Source organism: Pithys albifrons, chromosome 8, assembly GCF_047495875.1.
Source record: "Pithys albifrons albifrons isolate INPA30051 chromosome 8, PitAlb_v1, whole genome shotgun sequence".
Classification (NCBI taxonomy): Eukaryota; Metazoa; Chordata; class Aves; order Passeriformes; family Thamnophilidae; genus Pithys; species Pithys albifrons.
Genome location: NC_092465.1, coordinates 968,066 through 994,471, shown reverse-complemented (window position 1 = coordinate 994,471; position 26,406 = coordinate 968,066). Strand labels below are relative to the sequence as shown.

Genomic DNA, 26,406 nt, shown 5'->3' with positions numbered 1-26,406 from the left:
ACTGGGGGTTCAGAGCAGGGAGGGGGAATGGTCCCCATGGCATCCCCAGCACTGCCATCACATGGGGGGTCTGGCCTGCCCTGCCCTGGTGCTTGAGGGGGCCCATCCTCCCCCTTCACTCACTTCTTAACAAAATAATTTTCCATTGAGGCTGCAAGCCTTGAGGCCTCCCAAAAGTGAGCTATTTCGAGTATTTTCCACAGCATCTCTGAACACTGTTGTGCTCATGACTAGTGAGTGGGAGATCCGTGTGCGCAGATCCCGCAGAGCTCTGATGGAGTGTGCCAGCCCTGCCGGGCGCCAGCCTCCTCCTCCTCCTCCTCCCTCCAGCCTAGTCCGTGCTGAAATTGTGCCACAAGCACAACCCCCCCAGTCACAGGCTGTCCTGGGCTGTCTCTGGGCTGTCTCTGGGTGGGTGGGTGGCTGTCCTGCGTCACACAGGCCCTGTTGGAAGCTGCGTCCCCATCCCAGAGATGTGTTCCCATTCCAGAGATGTGTTCCCATCCCAGAGATGTGTTCCCATCCCAGAGATGTGTTCCCATCCCAGAGATGTGTTCCCATCCCAGAGATGTGTTTCCATCACAGGCATGTGTTCCCATCCCAGAGATGTGTTCCCATCCCAGAGATGTGTTCCCATCACAGGGATGTGTTCCCATCCCAGAGATGTGTTCCCATCACAGGGATGTGTTCCCATCCCAGAGATGTGTTCCCATCCCAGAGATGTGTTCCCATCACAGGGATGTGTTCCCATCCCAGAGATGTGTTCCCATCACAGGGATGTGTTCCCATCCCAGAGATTTGTTCCCATCCCAGAGATTTGTTCCCATCCCAGAGATGTGTTCCCATCACAGGGATGTGTTCCCATCCCAGAGATGTGTTCCCATCACAGGGATGTGTTCCCATCACAGGGATGTGTTCCCATCCCAGAGATGTGTTCCCATCCCAGGGATGTGTTCCCATCCCAGAGATTTGTTCCCATCACAGGGATGTGTTCCCATCACAGGGATGTGTTCCCATCCCAGAGATTTGTTCCCATCCCAGAGATGTGTTCCCATCACAGGGATGTGTTCCCATCCCAGAGATGTGTTCCCATCACAGGGATGTGTTCCCATCCCAGAGATGTGTTCCCATCACAGGGATGTGTTCCCATCACAGGGATGTGTTCCCATCTCAGGGATGTGTCCCAGCTGAGGGGCTGCCCCCAGGGATGGACAGTCTCCACCTCTCTGTTCACTCAGAGAGCCTCAGGGACAGCATGGTTTGCTGGCAATTAATTTTGATTAATTTTTTGAGGGGCTGAAGTTGTGTTTCGAATTCATTCTCTGAAATAAGTTTCTGGAAGTGTCCAAGGCCAGGTTGGAGCAACCTGGGATAGTGGGAGGTGTCCCTGGCCATGGCAGGAGCAAAATGAGCTTTAAGGTTTGTTCCAGCTGAAACCATTCTGTGATTCTAAGTCTGACTTACAAAGTACAGTTTCCTTTGGGCAAGAGGCTGTTGGAGCTTTTCTTCACTGCTGAAGGTCCCAGTGGTAGTGGATGGACTGCAATAGCTGCTGAGCTGAACCTGTGAGACCCATTCAAGCCTTGTCAAGGTTCAGCAATCAGACTCAGTGATGGCTGGGTCAAACCTCTTGGGCATCTTCCAAAGCATGGACAGACTTCAGGATCTTCCAGATACCTGCCCCATGGGGGGCTGGTACCTTCTTTTAGGAATATGGTTTAGTGGTAGACTTGGTAGTGATGGGTTAATTGTTGGATTCCATGGTCTGAGAGGGCTTTTCCAACCTGAACCATTCTGTGATTCAGTGACAGCCACCAGGAATAGAGTTATCAGCATTGTGTGTTTGTCCAGCCACTTGTATGACAATGTTATCTCCTGGTAAAGGCTCATACTGTGCTGCAGAAAATAGGGCTAAAATGAAGAGGAAACAGCTCCTGATAGTTGTGAATTTGCAAAACTCTCCATGTCTGTGATGGCTGCTGTCATTAGAGGGAAATGGCAGGGAGAACAAACCCATTAATGCAGCTGTTAATTCAAAACAGGACTGTGTGCAGAATGGGGTTTGTAATTATGAGAATAGTTATTAAAATATCATTTTGCTTTTTAAAATGCCTGACTTTAGTACAGGAGATGGAGGAGTTATGTTTTAAAAAGTTAATTATTTCCAGTGCTTCAGAAAAGGGGTTCTAAGCTGAAAATGCTTCACCAAAATTGTTCAGACAGTTTTTTAATTATCAGTTTTAATACACTGTCACAGAATATCAGCTGAGCCTGAGTTTTACTTTCTCTCCAGAGTGTGTTTCCCTCTTGTGCAGATCCTGCTCCTTCCCAGGGCTCTCTGGAGCTGCGAGCTGGGCTTGGCTGTGGTGCTGGGTCAGGAGCACTCAGATCCCATTTTTGACCTGCCCTTTTGGCTTTCTGTGGTCTGGCTGTGCCTCCCACAGCAGCTCTGGAGCTTTTCCCCATTGTCCCCCCGTCCTGGCACGGGGTCCTGGGGCAGTGCTGGGATCTGGCTGCTCTCCTTTTCTTCCAGCTGGAATTGAGCACAAGCAGAGCACAGACACACACCCAAAGGAACACAAATACAGACTCACCATGCCCAGACAAGGAATAATTATGGAGAGAGAGGCAATTAATGATGCACAATAAATAATATAGTCTTCCTTGAAACATTTGAAGCACAGTAAGGAATAAACACTGACTTGAGAGGAGTAATATTAAAAAAACCTTCCCAAACTGACGTTCAGCCTTTGTCACTAAATGGAGGAAAAACTGGTTTTCATTTAGTTTTAACTAAATGGAATCTGGTTGGTTCTTCAATATTGGAAAACTAGATTAAATCTGAGACAAAAGTTGAATCCCATTAATATTACTAGTAAATAAAAATACATTATTTTTTGGATGAGGGAGCTTTAATAATAAGAGGTGCCATAAAGAGAGAAATCAAAACTGGATTGTATGTTCCACAGATTGTTCAATTTAAAAGCCAACAAAATTAGGCCATATTGATGTGAGAAGCAAGAAATATATTAGTTTTCAGCTCACAACATTCCACTACAAGGTATCATTGGGAAACCAAGTCAATTTTTACACCAGTCAGACCCTGAGGAAATGGGCCACACTTCCCAGCAGGCAGCCCCCCAGGCCTGGCCCCTCTTGACACACTGGTAAGGAGATGTAAATGTGTTTATTGCTGCTGGTTCACAGCCCCACCATCGCTCACTGGGCACAGGTGGGCGAGTGCTGCCAGCTCAGGGTGGCCACAGACAGTCCCACGTCTGGGGCAGGGAAGACCAGCAAAGGTTTTATTTAATATTTGTAAAGGTATTGAGGTCTCAATATTGAAATGATACCGTGGGCCAGCCTGGATAATGAGAGTGTCATCTGGTGCTTATCGTGGAGGGTGACGTGTTTCAGTTGGGAGTTGTATCCACATATACATCCACACCTACAGACAGGTACATGTTTCCAAAGCTCTTCCAGGAACAACAGAGAACATTTGTTCCAACAGGAAGTTCCTAATATCTCTACCTTAAAAATGTGATCCTTAGCAAGAAAACAAAATAAATATTATTTTTTCAGTGAAGTTTCTTCTTACTGGGGACAGAGTGTGAGCTGCAGATCAGGAATGAGGTTCAGGGAATAAGTCAACACTTTAGGAACTAATTATGATAATAATAACAGTAATAGTAATGGCATTAATAGTCATAACAGTAATAATGATGAAGTAGTAGTGTACTTTGACAGGGTTGGGGTACAATACTTTAATCAGGCATTCTCTAAGCAAGCCTGCAGTGTCCCATTGGATGATCCATCCTAATGAGGATCCACGTGGGGTTCCAAATCAGCTCCTGCCTTGGCTTCCCGAGCAGGTCAGGGAATTAAAGGCCCATGAAAGAGCAGGAGCATCCCCATGCCTGGGCAGCCCTACTGGCAGTGGAATCTGTGTTGTGCTAAAGGCTGTCCTCCTGAGCTTTCCAGAAACCTCCTCTTTGCTTCAAATCCTGAAATGTTAATTTTCACCTCTGATTAAGCTGAAGAGCAGTAGAGGCTCCTTTTAGTAAGTCAGGCAGAGTCCTACCTGCTTCCCAAGGGCTAAATTGGGCTCAGAAAGCCATTGTAATATTGTGTAATTAATTTGTCAGTCAAATAATTTCTGCTGGGCTCTGATTTACTTACCAATTTGCCACCCTAATGAATCTCCCAGCTCAGTCCTTTACTCATGTTTTCTGTCTTTTTATCTTCTTTTTTAACTCTAACTTTCCTAATAGTTTACTATGGGCTGATCTGCAACCTGTATTTTTGGCATGTTTTAGTTCTCACAACCAAACCCAGTCAAACATCTGACTCTCTAGTTCTCCTTCATGAATGGGAACTAAGGAAAGCCTTCCTTGCTTTATTCCTCAATTTCACCACAACAAACAAGGGACTTGAGTCAATAAAAATCAAAGATGTAAAAATCCAGGAGAAAAAGCCATTTGTATTTGGAAACCTTAAGAAGGTAACTTCGTTCCAACTTGGTGGAACCTGCAGAGCTTCCTACAGGTTATTCCCAGCACTGTATTCCCTGACTAGTGGCAGTAGGTAGAAATGTTTCAAAAAATGTGTCAGTGTGACACTTGAGGACACCTTTTTGTGGTGAACATGAAGGTGGAGCTGTGCTGACATTTCGACTTGATCTTCAAGGTCTCTTAAAACCTTAACAATTCTGTGATTCCAATAAATATAACATTGACAATTTTTGTTGTTTCTCTGCAAATCACAACTCTGTCCTCTTTTTTTTTTGTTCTAATACCTTTATTATTTTAAGTGGTGTGGTAAGTGGCATATTTATGTAATATTTATATGGTATTAATTATTTAAGTGTTGTTCTGACACACTGACTCTGATATTCATCACTTTATGGTTTTCCTACTCTCCAACCAGAATGTTTTTTGAAGGGGAACAGGAATGCTCAGTAAAGGATGAATAATCACACAGAATTCCCCCCCAGCTCCTCCCTCCTGTCACAGGCAATTGCAGAGTGAGAAGGTACCCCCTGAGTCTCCTTGTCTTGTAAAAGTTGGGATTTGGCTTGGAATTCTGCTCTGACAATGAATCTTGGGAACAAGTGCAGTGGTAGGAAGCTGTACCAGGAGGAAACACAGACATGCCTATCTGTCTGTTTTTTATCCCGCTGTGCTCCCTGTTCCAGAATCCCCCTGTGATCCCTGTTCCTGAATCCCCCTGTGATCCCTGTTCCCGAATCCCGCTGTGATCCCTGTTCCAGAATCCCCCTGTGATCCCTGTTCCTGAATCCCGCTGTGATCCCTGTTCCCGAATCCCCCTGTGATCCCTGTTCCAGAATCCCGCTGTGATCCCTGTTCCAGAATCCCCCTGTGATCCCTGTTCCCGAATCCCGCTGTGATCCCTGTTCCAGAATCCCCCTGTGATCCCTGTTCCTGAATCCCGCTGTGCTCCCTGTTCTAGAATCCCCCTGTGATCCCTGTTCCAGAATCCCCCTGTGATCCCTGTTCCAGAATCCCCCTGTGATCCCTGTTCTAGAATCCCCCTGTGATCCCTGTTCCCGAATCGCGCTGTGATCCCTGTTCCCAAACCCCCCTGTGATCCCTGTTCCAGAATCCCCCTGTGATCCCTGTTCCAGAATCCCCCTGTGATCCCTGTTCTAGAATCCCACTGTGATCCTGTTCCAGAACCCCCCTGTGATCCCTGTTCCAGAATCCCCCTGTGATCCCTGTTCCTGAATCCTGCTGTGATCCCTGTTCCCGAATCCCGCTGTGATCCCTGTTCCAGAATCCCGCTGTGCTCCCCGTTCCCCAATCCCCCTGTGATCCCTGTTCCCCAATCCCGCTGTGCTCCCCGTTCCCGAATCCCCCTGTGATCCCTGTTCCAGAATCCCCCTGTGATCCCTGTTCCCGAATCCCCCTGTGATCCCTGTTCCTGAATCCCGCTGTGCTCCCCGTTCCCCAATCCCGCTGTGATCCACGTTCCCCAATCCCGCTGTGATCCCCGTTCCCCAATCCCGCTGTGATCCCTGTTCCCAAATCCCGCTGTGATCCCTGTTCCCGAATCCCGCTGTGATCCCTGTCCCAGAATCCCCCTGTGATCCCTGTTCCCGAATCCCCCTGTGATCCCTGTTCCCGAATCCCCCTGTGATCCCTGTTCCCCAATCCCGCTGTGATCCCCGTTCCCCAATCCCGCTGTGATCCCTGTTCCCAAATCCCGCTGTGATCCCTGTTCCCAAATCCCGCTGTGATCCCCGTTCCCCAATCCCGCTGTGATCCCTGTTCCCGAATCCCGCTGTGATCCCTGTTCCTGATTCCCGCTGTGATCCCTGTTCCCAAATCCCGCTGTGATCCCTGTTCCCAAATCCCGCTGTGCTCCCCGTTCCCCAATCCCGCTGTGATCCCTGTTCCCAAATCCCGCTGTGCTCCCCGTTCCCCAATCCCGCTGTGCTCCCCGTTCCCCAATCCCGCTGTGCTCCCTGTTCCCGAATCCCGCTGTGATCCCTGTTCCCAAATCCCGCTGTGATCCCCGTTCCCGAATCCCGCTGTGATCCCTGTTCCCAAATCCCGCTGTGCTCCCCGTTCCCGAATCCCGCTGTGATCCCTGTTCCCGAATCCCGCTGTGATCCCTGTTCCCAAATCCCGCTGTGATCCCTGTTCCCATGCAGTCCAGGGAGCTTCGGAACGGAGCTCTTGTCAGGCTGGACCACAGGGCTCCGTGAGCATGGAGGGAAGTTGCTGTGGGAAATACCGACAGAGTTTGTGTGTGTGTCTGACCAGAACTGAAGACAAACACAGAAACTCGAGCAGTTGAAAGAAAACCCATTCCCAGGGCCTCCCCAAAGGCGTGAGGTCCCCGAGGAACCAGGAATGAGTTAATCCCACCAAGGAATGTGGAGGAGCTGCCAGATAACAGAGTGACATTGTTTTTCCCTGATGTCAGCACAGAAACCCAAACACAAAGAGGTGAATGTAGTCCTTGGAGGCAGCTGAATGTGGAGCTTGTGCCGGCATCCAGCAGCATTGAGACAAGATGACAAAGTGTTTCCTGGAAGCAGGGACTGGCTCCGGACAGCTGGGCCGGCGGGTGGGCACGATGGGGAGATGTGCCTGTGCTGGGACCAGCCACAGGGTCCCGTTCTGCTCCCTCCTGCTTTGTGAACGTGCAGCTCTGGTAGGCTCAGGCTTCCACCGAGTAATTTACAGCCATTCATGGTCATTTTACTTTCCTTTACAGCTCACCTTAAGGCATCTTATCTTCTCCTAAAGCATCTTCATGTTGTGTCCTGCGTCAATAATTCAATTTATTCTGTATTTGGTAGGTGATGGCCTAGAGGATATTTAGACCAGGCTGGAATAGAAGCCTTGTTTCATTTTAATATAGGCAGCACTTGTCTAGGTTCCAAAGGGATGGTAATTAAATACTTGCTGATAGGCTTTGGATGTGGAGCTGTTCTCCTGAGCAGCCAGAATGTGCTCTGCCTGGATCCAGCTCCTGAACGGGAAGTTTCACAGTTGGGTGACTGTCCATCACATATGAGAAATCCATAAGAGCACAGTAATATCTGTATTATTCATTTTTGGCTATTCTGAAGTGTACAGGAAGGTAAACAAAAAGAGAAAAACCCAAAGAGAAGGTTTTCAATTGTACTGTGTTTTTATTGCAGGGTTGGTATTAACCTGCTCAGCGGCCTTGGCTCGGTCTGGTGAGGAGCCACAGCTGCTCTACACCTTGGGTTATGCACAAGTCCAAGAGTCTGTGTGTTAAACAGGAAAACCAGATTCAGGAACTCCTAGAAAGCAGCTTCTGAAAATCTGCCCAGAAGAAAGTGCAGCTGTAAGTTCTGCTTTCTGAGAGAATGGGAACAGGTGAGTGGCTGAGGTTGTGGATGTCAGGATGGGGCACACTGAGGGGCAGCTGGGTGGGGATGGGCCCTCCTGGTCTGCAGGACCAGCAGAGCTGCTTGGGAGGGGATAAATAGAGACACTTGGGAATTACCCAGAATATCTGCAGCAAGTCCAGAGAAGGTCACAGAGATGCTGCAGGGCTGGATCCCTCTGCTCTGGAGCCAGGCTGGGAGAGCTGGGAATGTTCCCCTGGAGAAGGGAAGGCTCTAGGGACACCCGAGAGCCCCTGGCAGGGCCTGAAGGGGCTCCAGGAGAGCTGGAGAGGGACTGGGGACAAGGCATGGAGGGACAGGACACAGGGAATGGCTTCCCACTGCCAGAGGGCAGGGCTGGGGGGGATATTGGGAAGGAATTGGTGGCTGGGAGGGTGGGCAGGCCCTGACACAGGTTGGGCAGAGAAGTTGTGACTGTCCCTGGATCCCTGGAAGTGCCCAAGACCAGGTTGGATGGGGCTTGGAGCAACCTGGAATAGTGGAAGGTGTCCCTGCCTGTGGCAGGAGTGGAATGAGGGGCTTTGAGGTCTCTTCCCACTCAAACGAGGCCATGATTCCAGGATCATGTGGGATGCCCCAGGGGCACACTGAGAGGCACCTGCAGTGCCTCAGAGATGGTGTTTGGGTTCTGAAAATAAAGCTGAACAGAGAGCAGGACCAGGCAGCTCCCACCAAAGCTAATGAGATGGCTCTGTCTCTGTGGCGAATACGCTCCAGAAAGAGCCTGTTGGGGCTCTTTTCCGTTGGGTGCCTGCCGGTCCTGGCCCCGGTCGGGCTCCCCCGGTATGCGCAGCACCCCCCGATCCTCCCGCACATCGTCGGGGTGGGGCTGCTCCGGGGGATCCCTGACCCCCCTCCCCGGGGGATGTTGTCCTCCATTCCCGGGGCATCCCTGTCCCCATTCCCAGGGCATCCCTGTCCCCCATTCCCGGGGCATCCCTGTCCCCCGTTCCTGGGGGATTGCTGTGCCCCGTCCCGGGGCATCCCTGTCCCCCATTCCTGGGGGATTGCTGTGCCCCGTCCCGGGGCATCCCTGTCCCCCATTCCCGGGGTATCCCTGTCCCCCATTCCTGGGGGATCGCTGTGCCCCGTCCCGGGGCATCCCTGTCCTCCATTCCTGGGGCATCCCTGTCCCCCATTCCCGGAGCATCCCTGTCCCCATTCCCGGGGCATCCCTGTCCCCCATTCCTGGGGGATCGCTGTGCCCCGTCCCGGGGCATCCCTGTCCCCCATTCCTGGGGCATCCCTGTGCCCCGTCCCGGGGCATCCCTGTCCCCATTCCTGGGGGATCCCTGTCCCCCATTCCCGGGGCATCCCTGTGCCCCGTCCCGGGGCATCCCTGTCCCCCATTCCTGGGGGATCGCTGTGCCCCGTCCCGGGGCATCCCTGTGCCCCATCCCGGGGGATCCTGTCCCCATTCCCGGAGGATCCGGTCCCCCATTCCTGGGGGATCCCTGTCCCCCATTCCCGGGGCATCCCTGTGCCCCGTCCCGGAGGATGCTGTCCCCCCTCCCGGCAGAGGGAGCCGCGGGGGGCCGGCAGGCGCATCCCCGGTCCCGCCACATGGCCCCGCCCGGCACAACGGCCCCCACAGCCGGGGATGTAGCTCAGTGGTAGAGCGCGCGCTTCGCATGTGTGAGGTCCCGGGTTCAATCCCCGGCATCTCCAGGCGCTTCTTTTCTTCCTCTTTCTTCTCTTTTTTTTTTCTTTTTATTTCCCGTCTCCCCGCGCGGCCGCCGCGGCTCTGAGGGAGCGGCCGCGCCCGGCACGGCACGGCCTGGCCCGGCGCCACTTCCAGACCAGGAGCCCCACAGGGAAAACGAAAGAGCGGCGTCCCCAAACGTTAGAGGCAGGCCCGAAGCAGGAGCGGCGGTTCCAAACCGGGAGAGGTGGCGGGTCCCGCCGGCAAAAGATGAGGTGCATTGGCCGGGAATCGAACCCGGGCCTCCCGCGTGGCAGGCGAGAATTCTACCACTGAACCACCAATGCGCGCTCGGAGAGCACTCCCCGCCCCTGCGTGAACCAGCGCACATCGCGCCTCTCACCGACCCGCCCAGTTCTTTGCAGTTCCACGTCCCCAGGCAGCACTTCTGAGCCATTATTTCCGGGGGAAAAGCGGTGTCAGAAACTTAGCAGTGCCTGTTACACATTTTTCCTCTAAAGGATTACAAACTCCCCTAGAAAACTGTACAATGACCCCATCATGCATCCCACAGAGCCTGGTGTGGCTGTTGGTTTTGGTCTTGTTCAATTCCCCACAGACATGAGATTTCAGTAATCATTATTTCAGTGATCATTTATCAGCATATTGTATAAAAACTTTTTTTTTCAGCATTTTGCTTGAAAAATTTCTTTTTCTCAGCATATTTTCGAAAAATTTCTGTTTATTCAGCATATGGTTCAAAAACTTTTTTTTTCAGCATATTATTTGAATACTTCTTTTCTCAGCATATTCCTGGAAAACTTCTTTGTTCCCTAAGCATTCTGTTTGTATCTTCTCAGGGATAAAAAAATATTATTTCTTGCATAAGTCAGAAGGAGTTATTTAATGGAAGAACTTTAGGAGGTTTCAGGTGGAGGCTTCCAAAAGTCTTTACACCCAGAACCATGGCTGGACTCAAAGGTGTTTTCCAACCTGAGTGATTCTGTGATCATTCTTTACCTTTAAAAGTGTTCAGACCGGGTCACAAATGTGTATTTGTTTGTTTTCTACCCTAGAAGGACTTTGCCAGAGGAGGCTGCTGGTTACAGGCTCAGAGGCTGAGCTGATCTGCACCTGAAGGAATCACAGTGTCCAAGGAATGTGCCCGTGCTTTGCCAGGTGATGTGGTGCCAGTGCCAGCACGCCACACCCGTGTGTGGTGATGGGACACCCACAGTGTGGCACTGCTCATGCTGTGAGGTGACAATGCCCTGTCCCAAAATAAACTCTGCACTCCCCTGACGTGCAGTTCACCTTGGACACACTCCCACGACTGGACACACACGAGCCAAGAGCTCAAGGGAGAGCAGCATAAAGAGCTGCACATCAAGGGAACATTAAGATTTATGTACAAAAAGAATAATCATGCTTAAGAACACAGCCCAGGTAGGAGGAAGACTGACCACCAACCACCTCTGGAAAGGGAGGAAGAAGGTGTTTTCTTCTCCAACCAACAGCAAACTGGCACTACAGATACTGTTTCAGTTTACTGTGTGGACACACATGAACACTGTGATGTAACCATCTGTCACAGTCCCCTTTCCTTCTTACCTCCTGCTGGCAGAGGGTGACTTCGTCAAAACTTCAAGTAATAACATAATTTGGACTACTGCTTATGACTGCACCAGTCAGCCTGGAAAAACTGTTTTCACAGGCAAGCCCAGTACCAGAAATCCCAAAGCACTTGCACAAGAAATATTCATACTGAGAAGCCCCTAATTCCCTATTTTACTGTGTCTGGAAGTTGGCCATGAGGAGGTAAACACAAATCATTGACCAACTGGTTTCCCCCTACTTCTATTCTCTCACCTCCTCTCATTTCTGGTGAGCTGAGGGGACATCTGGCAGGGGACAGCTGGCAACATCTGTTCACAGCCACATGGGAACCAGCAGTGTGTCCTCATAGCCATGGAATCACAGAATGACAGGATGGTTTGGGCTGGAAAAGCCCTCTGCGATCATCAGGTCCAACAGTTCACTCACAGAGCTGCCAGGGCCACCACTGAGCCATGTCCCCAAGTGCCCCTCAGCCCTCTGGGGCAGGTCAGGGCACTGTGGAACACACTGTTTCCATGGAACTGCCACTCCTTAGAGAATTATACGCAGAGGGTCACCACAGTGACACAATTTGTGCTACTGGCAAGTCCCACTTGCTCTCAGAGCAGAAATGAAACTGTCCTTGCACTCACAGTAACTTATACAGCAGTTCCTCATGTCCATTCCAGCATGTTTTGCATCTGCTCAGAACATCTGGGGGTGTTGGCTGACGTAGTGCAGGGAACTCTGTCAACCAGGAGGAGTTTGGCAACTCACAGGCCTCCCTGGGGACCAAATGTCACTCTAGAACATGCTCTGGAAATCCTTTCCCAAGCTGTGTGACCCAGGCTCACACTTGGCTTCCCTTAAAACTGACTGTGAGTAGGAAAGTAAAGAATGGAGGAGAGAATTGAGACCTGCAATATTAGAAAGAGTGGTCCAGAACCTCAGAACTGGTGAAAAATTCACAGGATCGGTTCAGTTGGTTAAAAATCTCCATGATCTCTTGATGCTTCTGACTGAAGCTTGACACAGCATCTTCCTGCACTTCCTATGTCACTTCCAGGTGCTGCTGGTGACCCCATTGTGCCCCTCCCAGGAGGTGCTGCAGGTCCAGGGCACCTGCAGCCTCACACACCCCAAGTTCAGCTGGTGCAGCTGCAATAGGAACAAGGTACAGTTCACAGCAGTGGTAAAACAGGTCAATTCAAGCTTAAAAGTACAGGTGTGGCTTACCTGGGCTGTGGCCAGTGGATATCACTCATTCCCTCCTCCATGGCTGGCACAGACACATGTTCCTGTGTCACGCAGAGGGATGGAGGATGTGCAGCCACTCAATATAAAATGGGTGTTGTGTCAACCTTTGTCCTGACACATAAAAAAGGAAAAGTGTGATGGAACAGCTGTACCTGTGCTGCTGGCTCTGATCCACCTCCTCATGTGGAGCTGTATTAAATCATTTAAGTCCTACAAAGGCCAGCTGAGGGAGCTGGGGGGGCTCAGCTGGAGCAAAGGAGGCTTAGGGGGCACCTTCTGGCTCTGCAATCCCTGCCAGGAGGGGGACAGGGAGTTGGGCTCTGCTCCAGGGCACAGGGACAGGAGCAGAGGGCATGGCCTCAGGGGCAGGGGCCACAGCAGCAGGAACTGCTGCATGGAAAGGGTGGGCAGGCACTGGCAGGGGCTGCCCAGGGAGGGTTGGAGTGCCCAGCCCTGGAGGTGCCCAAGGCAGGACTGGCCGTGGCACTCAGTGCTCTGGGCTGGGGGACAAGGTGGGCATCAGGCACAGGGTGGGCTCCATGGGCTGGCAGGGCTTTGCCAAGGTGGGCATCGGGCACAGGGTGGGCTCCATGGGCTGGGAGGGCTTTGCCAAGGTGGACATCGGGCACAGGGTGGGCTCCATGGGCTGGGAGGGCTTTTCCAGCCTAAATGATCCTGTGATTCTGTAAGTGGAGATCTTAGAAACTATGCCTAAGGAGTAATTCTGAGCACTCTGACATACACCAAACCTCTTTGTAGGAACCAACTCATGTTTCACTAATACTTACTTAATATCACCTTGGAGGTCCAGTCAAGACTTTCAGAACTCAAGGATAACAATCAGCCATTCAAAATGGCTTCTAAAAGCCTCCTCATAAAGGCTTCCAGAGTGTGTTCTTGTTTCTTCTTCTGGAGTACAGAGAAATTGCTCCATCCCTGGCGAGTTCTCCACTGAGTGGAGCACACACACATCAACTCCATTTTAACAGGTCACGGAATGAGCTGGGCATTTAAAAATATCCACCTACCCAAAAGGACAAATGAATCTGTATTGTGGAGCCTTCAGCAAAGATTGTTGGAAGAAAACAAACAAAACAATCGTGGTAATCTTTTAGGGAAGACTTATAATGTAGAACAAGTTGTCAGAGCGGGTTAAAGTTTTAAGGCCTAGCAATTTTGACAGCGTCCCTTTGAGCACAGCGCGAGCGCGGGGACCAGCAGGACAGCAAAAGGTCACTTGGTCACACGTATCTGCTGCCTCCCTGAAGTTTAGCTCAAGACCCACCAGGCACGTCCCAATTAATTATTTAAATCTGCAGGGAAAAATATTTCTGTAGATGAAAAGGTATGATCTGAAATTCCAGGGAAGCTGCAGGATGGCTGGTGTGGTCAGAAATGGTGCTGAAGGAGATGGGGTGAGAGATCCCATCCACGGGCTTTGGACACAGAGAGGGGTCATTGACATCCAGGAATGTTGGTTGGTTCAGGTATCAAGGAGGTGATACCCTTTTTTTCCCAATGGAACAGTTCTGGATCACTAAAGGTCACCAAAACCAAATTGACAATGATAAATGTGGTTATTGAAAATAACTTTTCCCAACACAACTCCTGATGATGTTGCTGGAAATCTGTGCAAGTTCCTTATAAACCCATGGACACCCCAAAAATGTTCATTCCAGATCCCATCCAAGTGGCCCCAAAGGAACACCACCAGGCAGGCAATGCCAGGGAAATGGGCAGTGGAGAAGAGGAGACTCAAATCCTCCCTTTCTTCATTACGTGCTGGGATATCAGGCTGTGCTTTCAAAGTGATTGTCTATCTTTGAACAGGTTTCCTACACTTTTCCTAATCAATTCAATGGAGAAAACACCTGGATAAACACCAGACATGTATATTCACTGGGGCTGATTTTGGTCTGTCATTGTCTGAGAGAAAAAAAATATACAGCACAAATTCCAAAGAGCCTTTTGCAGTCCATTTGTTGAATAAAATCTCTCACTCTGGCACATGTAAAGAAAACATATTTAATAGATTTTTTTTTTAATATTTCCTGTCACAACGATGATCTTTAAACATTTAAAGAGGAAAATAACTACTCTTGACTAGTCCAGGCAGTGCTGCTTTCTAAAAGAAGTTGTCTTTCTTTTCTTTAACAAGGAAATCCATGTTTTCTATGAGCCCTGGCTTGGCTGTTTGCCCCAGAAACACAGACCCCACATCCCCTCCTTCCATTCCCTGCCTGTGCTGCCATTGCAGGGAGAGGCCAATTAATGGTGGTGTTTGTTCTGCCACAAAGAACGTGCCCTGTGACCTTATTTTTGTAAAACTGCAATTTCTGCATTTGTTTCTGTGGCTCAGCCCTGATGTGGGATCTTGATGGAACAGCAAACAATCAGACATGATTATGATGGTAACACATTACAGCAGTTTTAACAGAAAAATGAGCCTCCTCCTCAGACACACTGGATGGATTTATCTGTTGCATGCAGGGGAAACATTTAAACACCAGCAACACATCCTGGTTTGATGGCAAACTGAGCATCTGATGGGAAGCCACAGGGCTGGACTTCAGCTGACACCTGACACCCAGAGATGGGAACAATCTAAATGTTTAATTACAGCCCTGACTAAGGACTTTTATTTTCCAACTGGAGGACTTACTGTGGATCCCCCTGGCAAAAATCTCGGCAGAGAAATTCTGTGTCTGTTCCTGTCCCTCTGTCTCAGCTCTGCTCTGATTATCAGCACCTCTTGCTCCTCACAAAGACACTTTCCTGAAAGCAGATGAGGAGAAAACATATTTGTGAACGTATGAACAGATTTTCTCCTTCTGATACATAACTTTGGCATGCAGACAGGAAAGGAGGATAATCTTCTTCCCCATCTTCCCTTGCTAATGAAGAGAAACTGCCTCTGGGGTTCAGGACAAAAGGTGAACTCTCCCTGCACACAATTTACACCTGCTGAGCACATGATTTCGGGCAGCTACAATTCCTGTCTTGGCAGGTGTCCCGGGGACTCAGCCACATGCACGGGGACTCAGGAGGTAATATTTGCATCTAGGCATTGAAGAAAAAACAGGCAAGAGGGAGGAACTCTACGATATTTTCAGGCATCTCAATTTTTTTCCTTAACCTTGTAAAAATCTTTCACTTTTCAAACTTATGAAGCCCAATCTTTGCCAATGAGTAACTAAGATGAAAACAGAGGTGAAAAGTAACTAAGATAAAAAGACAGCAGTGGTTGAACAGAAGCCTAATGGAGGGAGGAGAGAACAGCCCACCCCTGTTTATTGGTAGTGGCACTGTGAATGTGTGGACAACTCCTCTTGGAAGATGAGATTCCTTGGGAAATGTGATCCTAATGAAGTTTTCACTCATTCCTGGATTTCTGTTTGTGAGGAGAATAGTACATTGCTCTCATCTCCTCCTCCCTTCAAGTTTTTGCTGGTTTGGAAGAGCTGATGAGACTCAGGAGTGCTGAGGTGCAGGAAATGTTCACCTGGAAACTGGATGTGGACACATTTAGTGCTCATGAACTGCCTTGTTTGGAGTCACTCAAAAATGGTCATAAATTAATACTGACAGTGCAGCCACATGTGGGTAGACAGCACCCTGGAGGGACAGGAGGGCAGGGGATTTTCCCAGTTCTAACAAAATTTATGATCAGGTTTTGAATATTTGTTAGAGATGGATGAAACATTTTGTGCCATATTAGGTCACATACATGGGGTAGGCACTCACACCCAGAACTTGTCAGGACACATATATGGGGTAGGCATTCACTTCTAGAACCCTGTGTGTTGGATCACGCTGCAATTATTCACCACAAACTGCATTTAAATCCCTTTTTTCCCCCTAATTCTGCTTCCTTTCTCACGATCTCTCTCAAAAAAACAAACCACCCCATACCCATAACCTCAAAAATAATTAATCATTTTTTTGGTCTTTTTCCTTTCATATTCCTTCTGTTCAGCCAAGGGCTTCAATGCCTGAATATCTACTACTTCCAGCTGCCCCTACTACTACTTGCAGCTTTAAGTGCACTGATGTGCCTGGGATAAACACTGTCCCCCTCACCGGTGGGACAAACATTGCCCCCATCACCGGTGGGATAAACACTGTCCCCCTCACCGGTGGGATAAACACTGTCCCCCTCACCGGTGGGACAAACATTGCCCCCATCACTAGTGGCCTGGGTATCACTGCCTGCAGAACCCCTGAAATCACCCGCTGCGGTTGTTGGAGCCTCCAAACGCGTCTCGGCAGTCGCACAGCGCTCCGGGCCCGCGGGCCGGGCCTGGGGCAGGGCGACCGGGCAGGGCCCGCGCCGGGCGGGGACCCCCATCACGCAAGGCCGGGGATGAGGAGGCCGCGCCGGGCCCGCCCCGGGCGGGGACCCCCATCAGGCGAGGCCGGGGATGAGGAGGCCGGGCGGGGACCCCCATCAGGCGAGGCCGGGGATGAGGAGGCCGGGCGGGGACCCCCATCAGGCGAGGCCGGGGATGAGAAGGCCGCGCCGGGCCGGGCCCGCCCGTGGGAGCGCCGGAGCGGCGGGGCCGGGCGGAGGGCAGGGCGGGGAGTGCGGGCGGCGTTCGAGGCGGAGCTCGGGGCAGCCCGGCGGGCTGGGGCTGCTGCCGGCGCAGGGCGGGCAGGAGGAGCCGCTCCCGCAGAGCCCGCAGAGCCCGCCCGGGGACGCGGCTCCCGCTCCGGCTCCGGGTCCGCAGTAAGTGGCGCTCGGGGCTGTGTCGGAGGGTGCGGGGGCGGCGCGGGCGGGACGGGAGCGGGGCTGGCCCGAACACGCGGGGGGAGCCCCGGGGGGAGCCCGGGCCGGCTGTGCTGGGAGCGCGGAGCGAGCGCCTGCTGGCTCTGCCCGCACATCTCCTGCTGCCTCTGCCCGCACATCTGATGGCTCTGCCCGCACATCTGATGGCTCTGCCCGCACATCTGATGGCTCTGCCCGCACATCTGCCCCATCTTCTGCTGCTGCCTCTGCCCGCACATCTCCTGCTGCCTCTGCCTTTTCCTCTGCCTGCATCTGCCCCTGCTGCCCCTGCCCCGCATCTCGTGCTGCTCCTGCCCCGCATCTGGCACTGCCCAGGGAAGCTGTGGCTGCCCCTGGATCCCTGGAAGTGTCCCAGGCCAGGTTGGAGCAACCTGGGCTGGTGGGAGGTGTCCCTGCCCATGGCAGGGGATGGCACTGGATGGGTTTTAATGTCCCTTCTACCCAACCCATTCTGTCATTCTGTGATCTTACACAGCAGCTTTCACTCCCAAGTGCTCCCAGCCTCCTCCCACTGTTTTATTTAAGCTTTTGGATGGGAAGAAAAAAGACCAAGAAAAGGAGTGTGGGCAGTTTTCTGGGAGTGGTGCAGAGCCCCTGGCAGCTGCCCCGTGTGTGCTGTGCCCCCAAGGATGCCCCACAGGCAGCGATCCCACCCCTGTGGCCCTGGCCAGGGACAGGTGTGGATATATCACAAATAAGGGGGGCTGCAGAGCTCTTCAACTGTATTTCCTTTCTTGGATGGACTTGGTAGAATCAGCATCTCCTGGCACTGAAAGATGTGAATTCCAGTTAAAGAAATAGCATATCTGTAGTTTCACTGAACTCTGGAAAATGAAAGTAACTTCCTACCAGCACTGAACATACTCATGGGAACTGTTGCTGGGTGAGAGCATATCAAGTCCTAAACTTTTTTGAGTTCTTATCTCTCCTGAGCAATCAGTAAACGTTTGTAAGCCTGATACTATGGGAAAAGAGATAAATATGTGTGTGAAGCACTCGGGTTTAAGCCAGGCAGATTTCCTCCCTGCTGAACTTCCTCTGCTGTTCCCTGTAAACAGGTAGCACAGGTGTGCTGGAAGCAGCTCCTTCTGCCTGCTGCTGGAACTGGGGCTCTGCTCCACTCAGTCATTGCATTGTCTTCTCTTCCATGTCTTTCTACCCTTTTATTTTCCTCCCTTACTCTTAGGTTCAGTCCTCAGGAATTTTCAGTGATGAGCAGTGACCCCAATCAGCTGTAAAGACTTGGTCTGATACTTAAGGATCTTTACATGGCAATAGCTAAAGCAAAGTCCAGTATTGCCTTTTCTATAATAGCAACAACGAGGATATTATTAATTTTAATGTTAGATCATTAGCAGTTAGTCTGATGGAAGTTCTGAGTAGGCACATCTGCAATGTATGTAACTTACAGCATTACTTTGGTTGTGTATATGTGGATTCACACTATATTTTGTTTAATTATGTGTGTGCACAGGACACAGTAATAATAAGTTTCTGAGCTGGGCCTTGCTGCATCATGGAGTGTTTTCCCCTGAGCTCCATCACTTCCTGGTGACTGGCCCTGCTGGGAACACACAAAACTGGATGGATGTGGTCACTTCAGAGGCCATTCATGCACAGCACTTTCCCAAAGGAAGCTCCTACACGTTCCTTACTGCTGCCTGCTTGTCTCCACACAAGTCTCTGCAAGCTTTAGGAAATATTTAAAAGAAATGTGCCTTTTCTGCTCTCAGTTTGCAGTTGTGACTTTCTCCTTCCACTCATTGATGGTTTCAAAACAGGGCTTGGTGTTTCCAAGTAACTCACTTAAGCAGCAGCTTCCTCGTACCCTGATGCTTGTTTATGTGCTGGCAAGTGAAACTTGGGGAGTTATTTTGCCTTTTTATGGCCTGTGCTGCCCTCAGGCTAACCCAGAGCTCTGATAGTCTGGTTGTATAGGTTGATTAATCTACTCCATGTTCTTGGCCTTCCGGTTGTAGTTTGAACCTGTGCTTTTGCAGGAATCAGCTGTACCATCCTGGGTGTGCTCCTGCAGCCGAGGGAGGCACAGAGTGTGAGCAGGAGGGGGCTGGTCTCTGTCCCTGCCACCCACCTGGGGGCCTTGGACCTGCCTTTTGGGGTGTGCTTGGGAGAGTGGGAGACCGTGGCCAAGCTGGGCAAACAGGAACAGGACAGGGAGCAAGGGACAGGAAAGGGCCTGAAGCTGTGCCAGGGGAGGGTCAGGTTCAACATCAACAGGAGTGTTTTTCCTGAAAAGGGTGGTCAGGCACTGGAAGGATCTGTCCAGGGTGCTTTGGAGTGCCCAGCCCTGGAGCTGCCCAAGGCAGGACTGGCCATGGCACTGAGTGCTCTGGGCTGGGGGACAAGGTGGGCATCGGGCACAGGGTGGGCTCCATGGGCTGGGAGGGCTTTGCCAAGGTGGGCATCGGGCACAGGGTGGGCTCCAGGGGCTGGGAGGGCTTTGCCAAGGTGGGCATCGGGCACAGGGTGGGCTCCATGGGCTGGAAGGGCTTTGCCAAGGTGGGCATCGGGCACAGGATGGGCTCCATGGGCTGGGAGGGCTTTGCCAAGGTGGGCATCGGGCACAGGGTGGGCTCCAGGGGCTGGGAGGGCTTTGCCAAGGTGGGCATCGGGCACAGGGTGGGCTCCAGGGGCTGGGAGGGCTTTGCCAAGGTGGGCATTGGGCACAGAGTGGGCTCCAGGGGCTGGGAGGGCTTTTCCAGCCTCAGTGATTTTGGGATTCTGTGAAATAAAAAATAGAGGCTAGAAATACAAAGCTGAATCAAGTGGGACAAAAGTGGAAGATCAGCCTGTAAGGAGGGAAGGATACCTGCCCTTCTGCTGCTCCATGGCTGTTTGTGGTCCACGCTGGAGCTACTGGAAGTAAACAATGCAGAGCACAGAGACCACAGAGGCTGTTTTCAGCAGCAGCTGTTGGGTTTTAGGGCTCCACTAATTAGCTCTTGGTGATGTAGATGCAGCCAAAAAGCTTTACTTTAGGAAACAGTTTTTATTATGTAACAACAGACAGTTTGTAATCAAACCTTTTCCACAGCATCACAGTATTGATTTTGGAAACATTCCCTGTCCCTGAGTAACTGTCTCTGAGCCAGGTTCCCAGGCAGAGGAGAAGCTCTGTCTCCAAGGGCTTTCCATGTGGACTCGCCTCCAGTCCCAGCCAGGTCCGTGGATGGAGCCCACAGGGCCAGTTCCCCACATGGGTGCAAAGGCTTGGCCTGGGCTGTTCCATGTGCTTGGCAAAGGGTTTCTCAAATCAAGTGTTGATCCTGATTTCAAAGTGATTCAGAATGCAGGCCCCTCCTCCAGGATAAGATTTACGTGTGCTATCAGGTCTCAGTCTGTATCCCAGGGTGGAAAACGAGGCTACTTCCTTGCCACACCTCAGTAATCACCTGATCTGTAGCTATTTTTTGAGCAGGTTCCTGTTTGTATGTGCAGGTCTATGTCCAGTCTTGTAATAAAACCACCTTATTTTCTAATCCTTGCTCCCTGAGTGTTTGGCTGGGGAGGGGAAAGAAAACCTGCATTAGGATCAAGCTGAACTGGTAGTCTGTCTGTTAAAATATCTGCATTGAAAATGAGGAGAATGAAGGATATCAGAAAAAATTGAGCAGCTATAAATTATTGCTAACAAGAACATTTCTTTCTAATTACAGTAATTGGCTTATAGTGTTTGTATTGTGCCTGGTGGATTTGGTGGGTGATATTAACCCTCCTCAAAAGGGAAAAATCACTTTTTGAACTGTTTAAGCTAAAACAGCATTTGCACAAGAACACAAAGGTATGGAAATCATCTGCTCACATTAGTGCTCAGGCTGGAGATGAGGCTTCCCACTCCTTCCAGTAGGACAGGAGGGAATTTAAATACTTTCATCTAGAACTTGATAAATAAATTGCTATGTTTGTGTGGTGGGAAAGCTGCAAATACTTGTTGATGTTGGTGTTTCTTTGTATTCCTGTTAGTCCTTAGGTACAGTCCTTGGAATTACAGCCATCCCTGTCTGTAGTATCCCCTCATTCCCAGGAACATGCTGCTTTCTCTGGCAAGACCATTGCTATCAAAATCCCAAGAAGGATTTACACATTGAACTTTTCCTGTCCTCATTTGTAAAACTTTTTTTCTTTCTAGCAGGTTAATGAAACTGCAGAAAAAGAAGTGGTTGGGTTAAAAATGCAAATAGTCGAAAGAGGAGCCAGAAAAGTTTGTTCCCTGTAGAATGGGAGCATAGAGCAGCTGTCCTGTCATCTAGTGAAGGGTGGGAATATCTTGGTGTCTGATTACAGAAGGCAGATGAAGTAGTTGGAAACCGTGGGACCACGAGGAGGTATGAGGATAGGATGTCTATTTTCTGCTTTGTTTCTCCTTTATTTTTGTGCCTGGCAAGTGCTACAACCACTTTTGGGCATGAGAGCTGAGCTGGTTGCCTGTACTGGAGTGTGGGAAGGATTTTCCTCATATGGTAAAGTGCTGCATGGCTTCCACTTGTGAGTCTGGGGTAGCCCAGAGGGTTTGGAATTTTAAATCCTCAGTGTAGGAACTTACAGGTCTGTGGGGTGGTCTGTGACTGAAGAGGACCAGGGACTCTGGGAGCTGTCTGGGTATTGCAGGGTACAGTGCTGTGTTTGGAGAGGTGGTTCTTGGATAGTGACTCTATTACAGTGCCTGAACTTGTGTTGAGAACTTGGAAAACTCTTGGGAGCTTTAGGAGAGAACCTGAAGGGTGGACACTGCTGTGCTGTGTTTGGGACCCACTGGAACTCTTCTTTGGGCGTGTTGTCCTTCATCAAAGATCTGCCTTTCAGGGGAAGCATCTCCACTTTGGGTTGGTTTAGGCTTTAATCAGTTCTTTTTAAGCTACTTCAGTTAGTCTGGCGTGACATCCTGTGCAACATTAACCACTCCCAGCTTTCTCGAAGGTAAGGGAGAAACAGCTGGTGGGTGACCTGGTTAAGGGGATGCTAATTTGGTTATTTTCTGGTTACATCCCTTTTTTCTCCTTATTTGGCTGCTTCCTGCCTTGACACACCCTGCAGACTGCCAGTGACAGGAGGGTGCAGCTTTCAAGGCTGGAGTTACGCACAGTCAGAACCTCACTGTGGCTTTGCTGCTGCTCTGTCAGTGTGGTCACCTGCTGAGCTGTCCTGGAGGAGGGGTGAGAGCTGGATTAGAGAGCTGAGGTGGGACTGCAGTGTTTGGAGAAGCAGGGCCAGTGCAGGACTCTCTGCTCAGCCTGGAGGGACATCAGTGTGGGCCTTTCATCATCCCAAACTTCCCTGAGACGCTTTGGGCCGAAGGGGAAAGATGGAATTAGACAGTGCTCCAATGCCAATGGCAAGTTATGCAAACTGTAGTGGAGATGATTATAAGTTTTCTATTTTTAAGTCTTGCATTGAGTGACTCACTTTATTAGATGTTCGTTGGAAATGGAATGCTCCCGGATTCCATGGTAATGGCCTCGTAAAGCACACGGATATTCAGCACAACAGATTGGGTTTCTTCTCCTAATTTCCCAGTTCTGTGTCTGATGGCAGCACACGCTCCTGTGGCACAGCTCTGCTGCCTGGATCCATCTGTGCCTTCACTCCTGCTAAACTGTCGTCTTGCTTTGGCCTGGCTTGTGGTTCTGTGGCTGAATTCCCCACCCTGCCCTCATTCCTCTCATTCTTTCCCCCAGCTTTGCCCATGTGCTGCTCAGATCCAGCCCTTATCTTTGTCATTACGAAGTACCTGAGTGCAGAAGTGCTGGCGATTGCTGTGCTTCCCTTACAGTCACCTCTTGCCTGGGGTGGGAGAGGGTTACACAACCCCACATGACACCAGCCAACAGCCTGGCAGCTGCCTGGGCTGGGCATTACGGGAAGGAAGGAAGGCAGGTCCCTCCCACCATCCCAGTCTCATGAGGGCTGCGCATGGCCCAGGTTTGTCACTTGGGGTACTCTGTCAAAGCCTCTACTGATGACAGGTGTTGAAATCCCTTCTTTATAAAGTGCTGCTCCATAGCTTTTGGGTTTGAACCGTGGGACTGAAAGTGGAGCAGTGTAAGGAATGTGTTAAAGGATGAAGCAGAGCCCTTCCTGTGCCACAGGAGGCCCAAGGTCTGATAGCTGGTGAGGTCACCTGGGATTTCCCTGGGGCAGGGAGCTGGTCACCAGCCTGGATCTGCAGTGGAAGACTCCTCTGGAAGTGACTTTTCCATCCTGCTGTAGTCCAAGTAAGTGTGACAGGGCCACTGGTTAAGAAATGCACTGAGGAGGGAGCAGTTCCTACTGTGAGGTGATTTGTATTAACTTTTGTAACTCTTGGAAACTGAAAGAAGGAACTTGTGCTGACAAATCTTTAGCGTAGTTTCTGTTTCACCTACACTAACTCTCCCTGCCCCTTTACTTCCTTTTAGATTCAAAGGCTCTTTCTTCTAATCAGGATTCTTTAGTAGCAGTTTGAACTTATGTTCTTGTGAATCTACCAGTGCTCAGCTGGTTCCCTGGGAACTGTTCCCCAGGGTTATTGAACTCCTTGGACAGATCACTCTGTGCAATACCCACTCCTTGTGACATGCCCCTGGCTCCTCCTCTGTCAGTCAAGGGCTCCTGCTCCTGCCACAGCTTGTTCTAGAGCCTGTCAGGGACCTCAGCCCACCATCCAAGTGAGGGCATGGGTCCAAAAGTGCCATTTACAGCCTCTATCAAAACCAAGAGTCAGGCCTGACACGCAGATTTACAGTGTCAGATGGCAGTGACAGCACTAAAACACTCTGTACACTGCTTGAGCTGCTTTTTGAAAGGTGACTCAGAATACTGGTGTGATGGAAAGATGACTTATTTCTGATTGTGGTGCTTCTCATGCTGGTTGCTGTTACAATTGTCATTAAAATAAAGTTCCTTTTCCATCACAAGCTGTTGATCTCAGCTTGGAAGAGAGGCAGGTTTCAGTACCCGCTCACAGAAGAGGAAGGGTTTGTAAGTGTAGGCTCTTCCCTGTGTTGTACAGCCCTCATGGGAACGACATGGGCTGCATTCCTTGCCCTTTCATCTGTGCCCTGGTGCCTCCTGCTCGGAGCAGGCACAGCCTTTCCAGCCGTCTGGGACAGCGCTTGAGGAACACCCAAGTGTGTGTTGGGAGCCTCTCATTTCCCGCTGGCTTTGTGGCTGCTGAGGCAGTGTTTGATCTGTCCTCCTGCCCAGAGGAGCCTTGCATGCCATTTCCCACCTGCCATGCTGTTCCTTTCTGGAGGAAGAGCCCGGGGCAGAGGCCAGGCCAGCCTGGCACGTCGGTGCCGTGTCGGTGCCAGCGCATTGTCCAGGCTCTGCTGCCCCTGCAGATGCCCTGAGCTCATCCAGCCTCATCCATGCACATCTGCTCAGACCTCCCAAATGTGGGTTCCTGGGGTGCAATTGAGCTGTTCCAGGTGTAAAAGGACCATCTGTATATTGGAATGCCTGTCTGGCTTTGCACTGGTGTGGCTTATGCTAAGCCCTGTTTTCCTTTCTGTCCCTGAATAAGTTGCTCTTAGGGATTGTGAGCAGGACTGATGTGGCAATTTGAGCAGCTGGGCTCCTGGGAGAGGTCCTTTCTTTGGGGAATTGCCTGTAATTGGGCTCTCAGCTCTGAGGAGAGCTGATGCCAACGCTCCCAGGATCAGGCAAGCAGGGGAGAGCCCCTTCCCAGTGGCTGATCCCAGAGATCCCCTGTACAGCCAACACCCACCCCCTTCTGTGTGTTATAAATGTTACCTGCGTGATCAAAGTGGCAAAGCTGTTCCTTGTGGCACATCCAGTGTCACTCAGCACAGTTAGGATGGCTGCATCCACAGTGGGAGTGGGGTCAGCTCCTGCTGGGAGCGATCCTGACCCCTTTCCCTGTGTGCTGGCACCTTCATGCCCACCATGGTCGTGCCCAGCACTCCCTGTTGGTGTTCCCTGAGTTGCTGTAAACAGCTGCTTAAAGTCTGAGTGCTGCCTGTCCCTTATTATACACAGGGGAAATTAATGGCTGAAATTGTCAGGGGAGCTTGTTGGGTGCTGACACATGGCAGAAAGTGTCTGTAGTTCAGCACAGAAGTTGATTTCTGTGAAGTTGATTTCTGCTGATTGATTTCATAAGATTGTGCAGAATTTTCCTACAAACAACTTGGAAATCTGCTACACCAGTTTGGGGGATTTTTGTTTGGGATTTTTTCTATATATACAGTGACATTTCTAGTGTGATTGACAATGAGAAACTATAGATTTAGGTTGGTGCAGTAATATTATTTTAATATAAAACTGAAGGCATAGAGGTCAAATAGCCACAATATTTCTTCAGTTTTAAAAACTTGACGGGATGATTTTTGGGGGTTTTTTAGAAGTATTCATAAAATGCCCGTTAAAAAGGCCCAGCAGAACTTACAGTCCTAAGATAATTGTTTTCTTGCTTGAAAAACAAAAAGAAATTACTTTCAGAGCTGTCTGGGAAGCTGCATTTTTAAAGCAAGCTGGTGCAGAGGATGATCACTGAGGCTTTTAGTCAGTGGTTTGTGTACTTTGTGCTGCTCTAATTCCATGAAAAGGTAAAGGTGTAACTCTGGCAAGTGTGTGCCTGGTTTTCAAAGTGTCAGGAGAGGTCTAAGTGAGGGGACAGGATGCAGGGATGAGTGTTGGCTGTGCTTACAGGAATGAGGATGAGGTTTGGGTTGGAAGGGACCATCTCATCCCATCCCCTGCCATGGGCAGGGACACCTCCCACCAGCCCAGGTTGCTCCAAGTCCCATCCAACCTGGCCTGGGACACCTCCAGGGATGGGGCAGCCACAGCTGCTCTGGGCACCCTGTGCCAGTGCTCATCAGTCTCATAGCCAAGAATTCCTTCCTTTGGGACAATCCAGCCTGGGAATGTGGGTCTGTGTACAGCCTGTGCAGTTACACAGAAGCAGTTCAGGGAAGTGCCCTGGTTGTGTGTTTGGGTCCTGGCACACTGGGGGAGGCTGCAGGGCCCCCCCAGCCCAGCCCCGGGGTGGGGGTCTGTCCTGGCCCCTGCTCCTGGCGCGGAGCTGCTCCCGCTGTGCTGTAAATCCATTGGTGTTCCGGGGCTGGCACAGGGCTGCACACACTGCCCGCAGCTGCTTTAAGCTCTGTTGGTGCTTTATGTGGAGCTGCGGGGCAGTCCGTGCCCTGGCAGGGCTGTGTCCGTGTCCGGAGGGCCCGGAGCAGTGCCAGGAGTCCC

General features: G+C 50.7%; 1 protein-coding gene and 2 non-coding genes across 4 annotated transcripts in view; 2 read left to right on the top strand and 1 right to left on the bottom strand.

The window, feature by feature from the left end:
• Window positions 1–9,502: 9,502 nt before the first annotated feature.
• Window positions 9,503–9,574, top strand: TRNAA-CGC (transfer RNA alanine (anticodon CGC)). Its single transcript has one exon. It is a non-coding gene; the product is annotated as a tRNA-Ala (tRNA).
• A 250-nt stretch (window positions 9,575–9,824) lies between these two features.
• Window positions 9,825–9,895, bottom strand: TRNAG-GCC (transfer RNA glycine (anticodon GCC)). Its single transcript has one exon. It is a non-coding gene; the product is annotated as a tRNA-Gly (tRNA).
• Window positions 9,896–17,027: 7,132 nt separating this feature from the next.
• Window positions 17,028–26,406, top strand: part of GPD2 (glycerol-3-phosphate dehydrogenase 2) — a 52,169-nt gene continuing 42,790 nt past the window's right edge. The window contains exon 1 of one of the 2 annotated variants that reach the window (XM_071562469.1): window positions 17,028–17,127. The gene's annotated coding sequence lies outside the window, so the exon portion shown is untranslated. Of the gene's footprint in view, window positions 17,128–23,093; window positions 23,421–26,406 lie in introns of those variants that run through there. The other variant, XM_071562470.1, reaches the window with a different exon arrangement.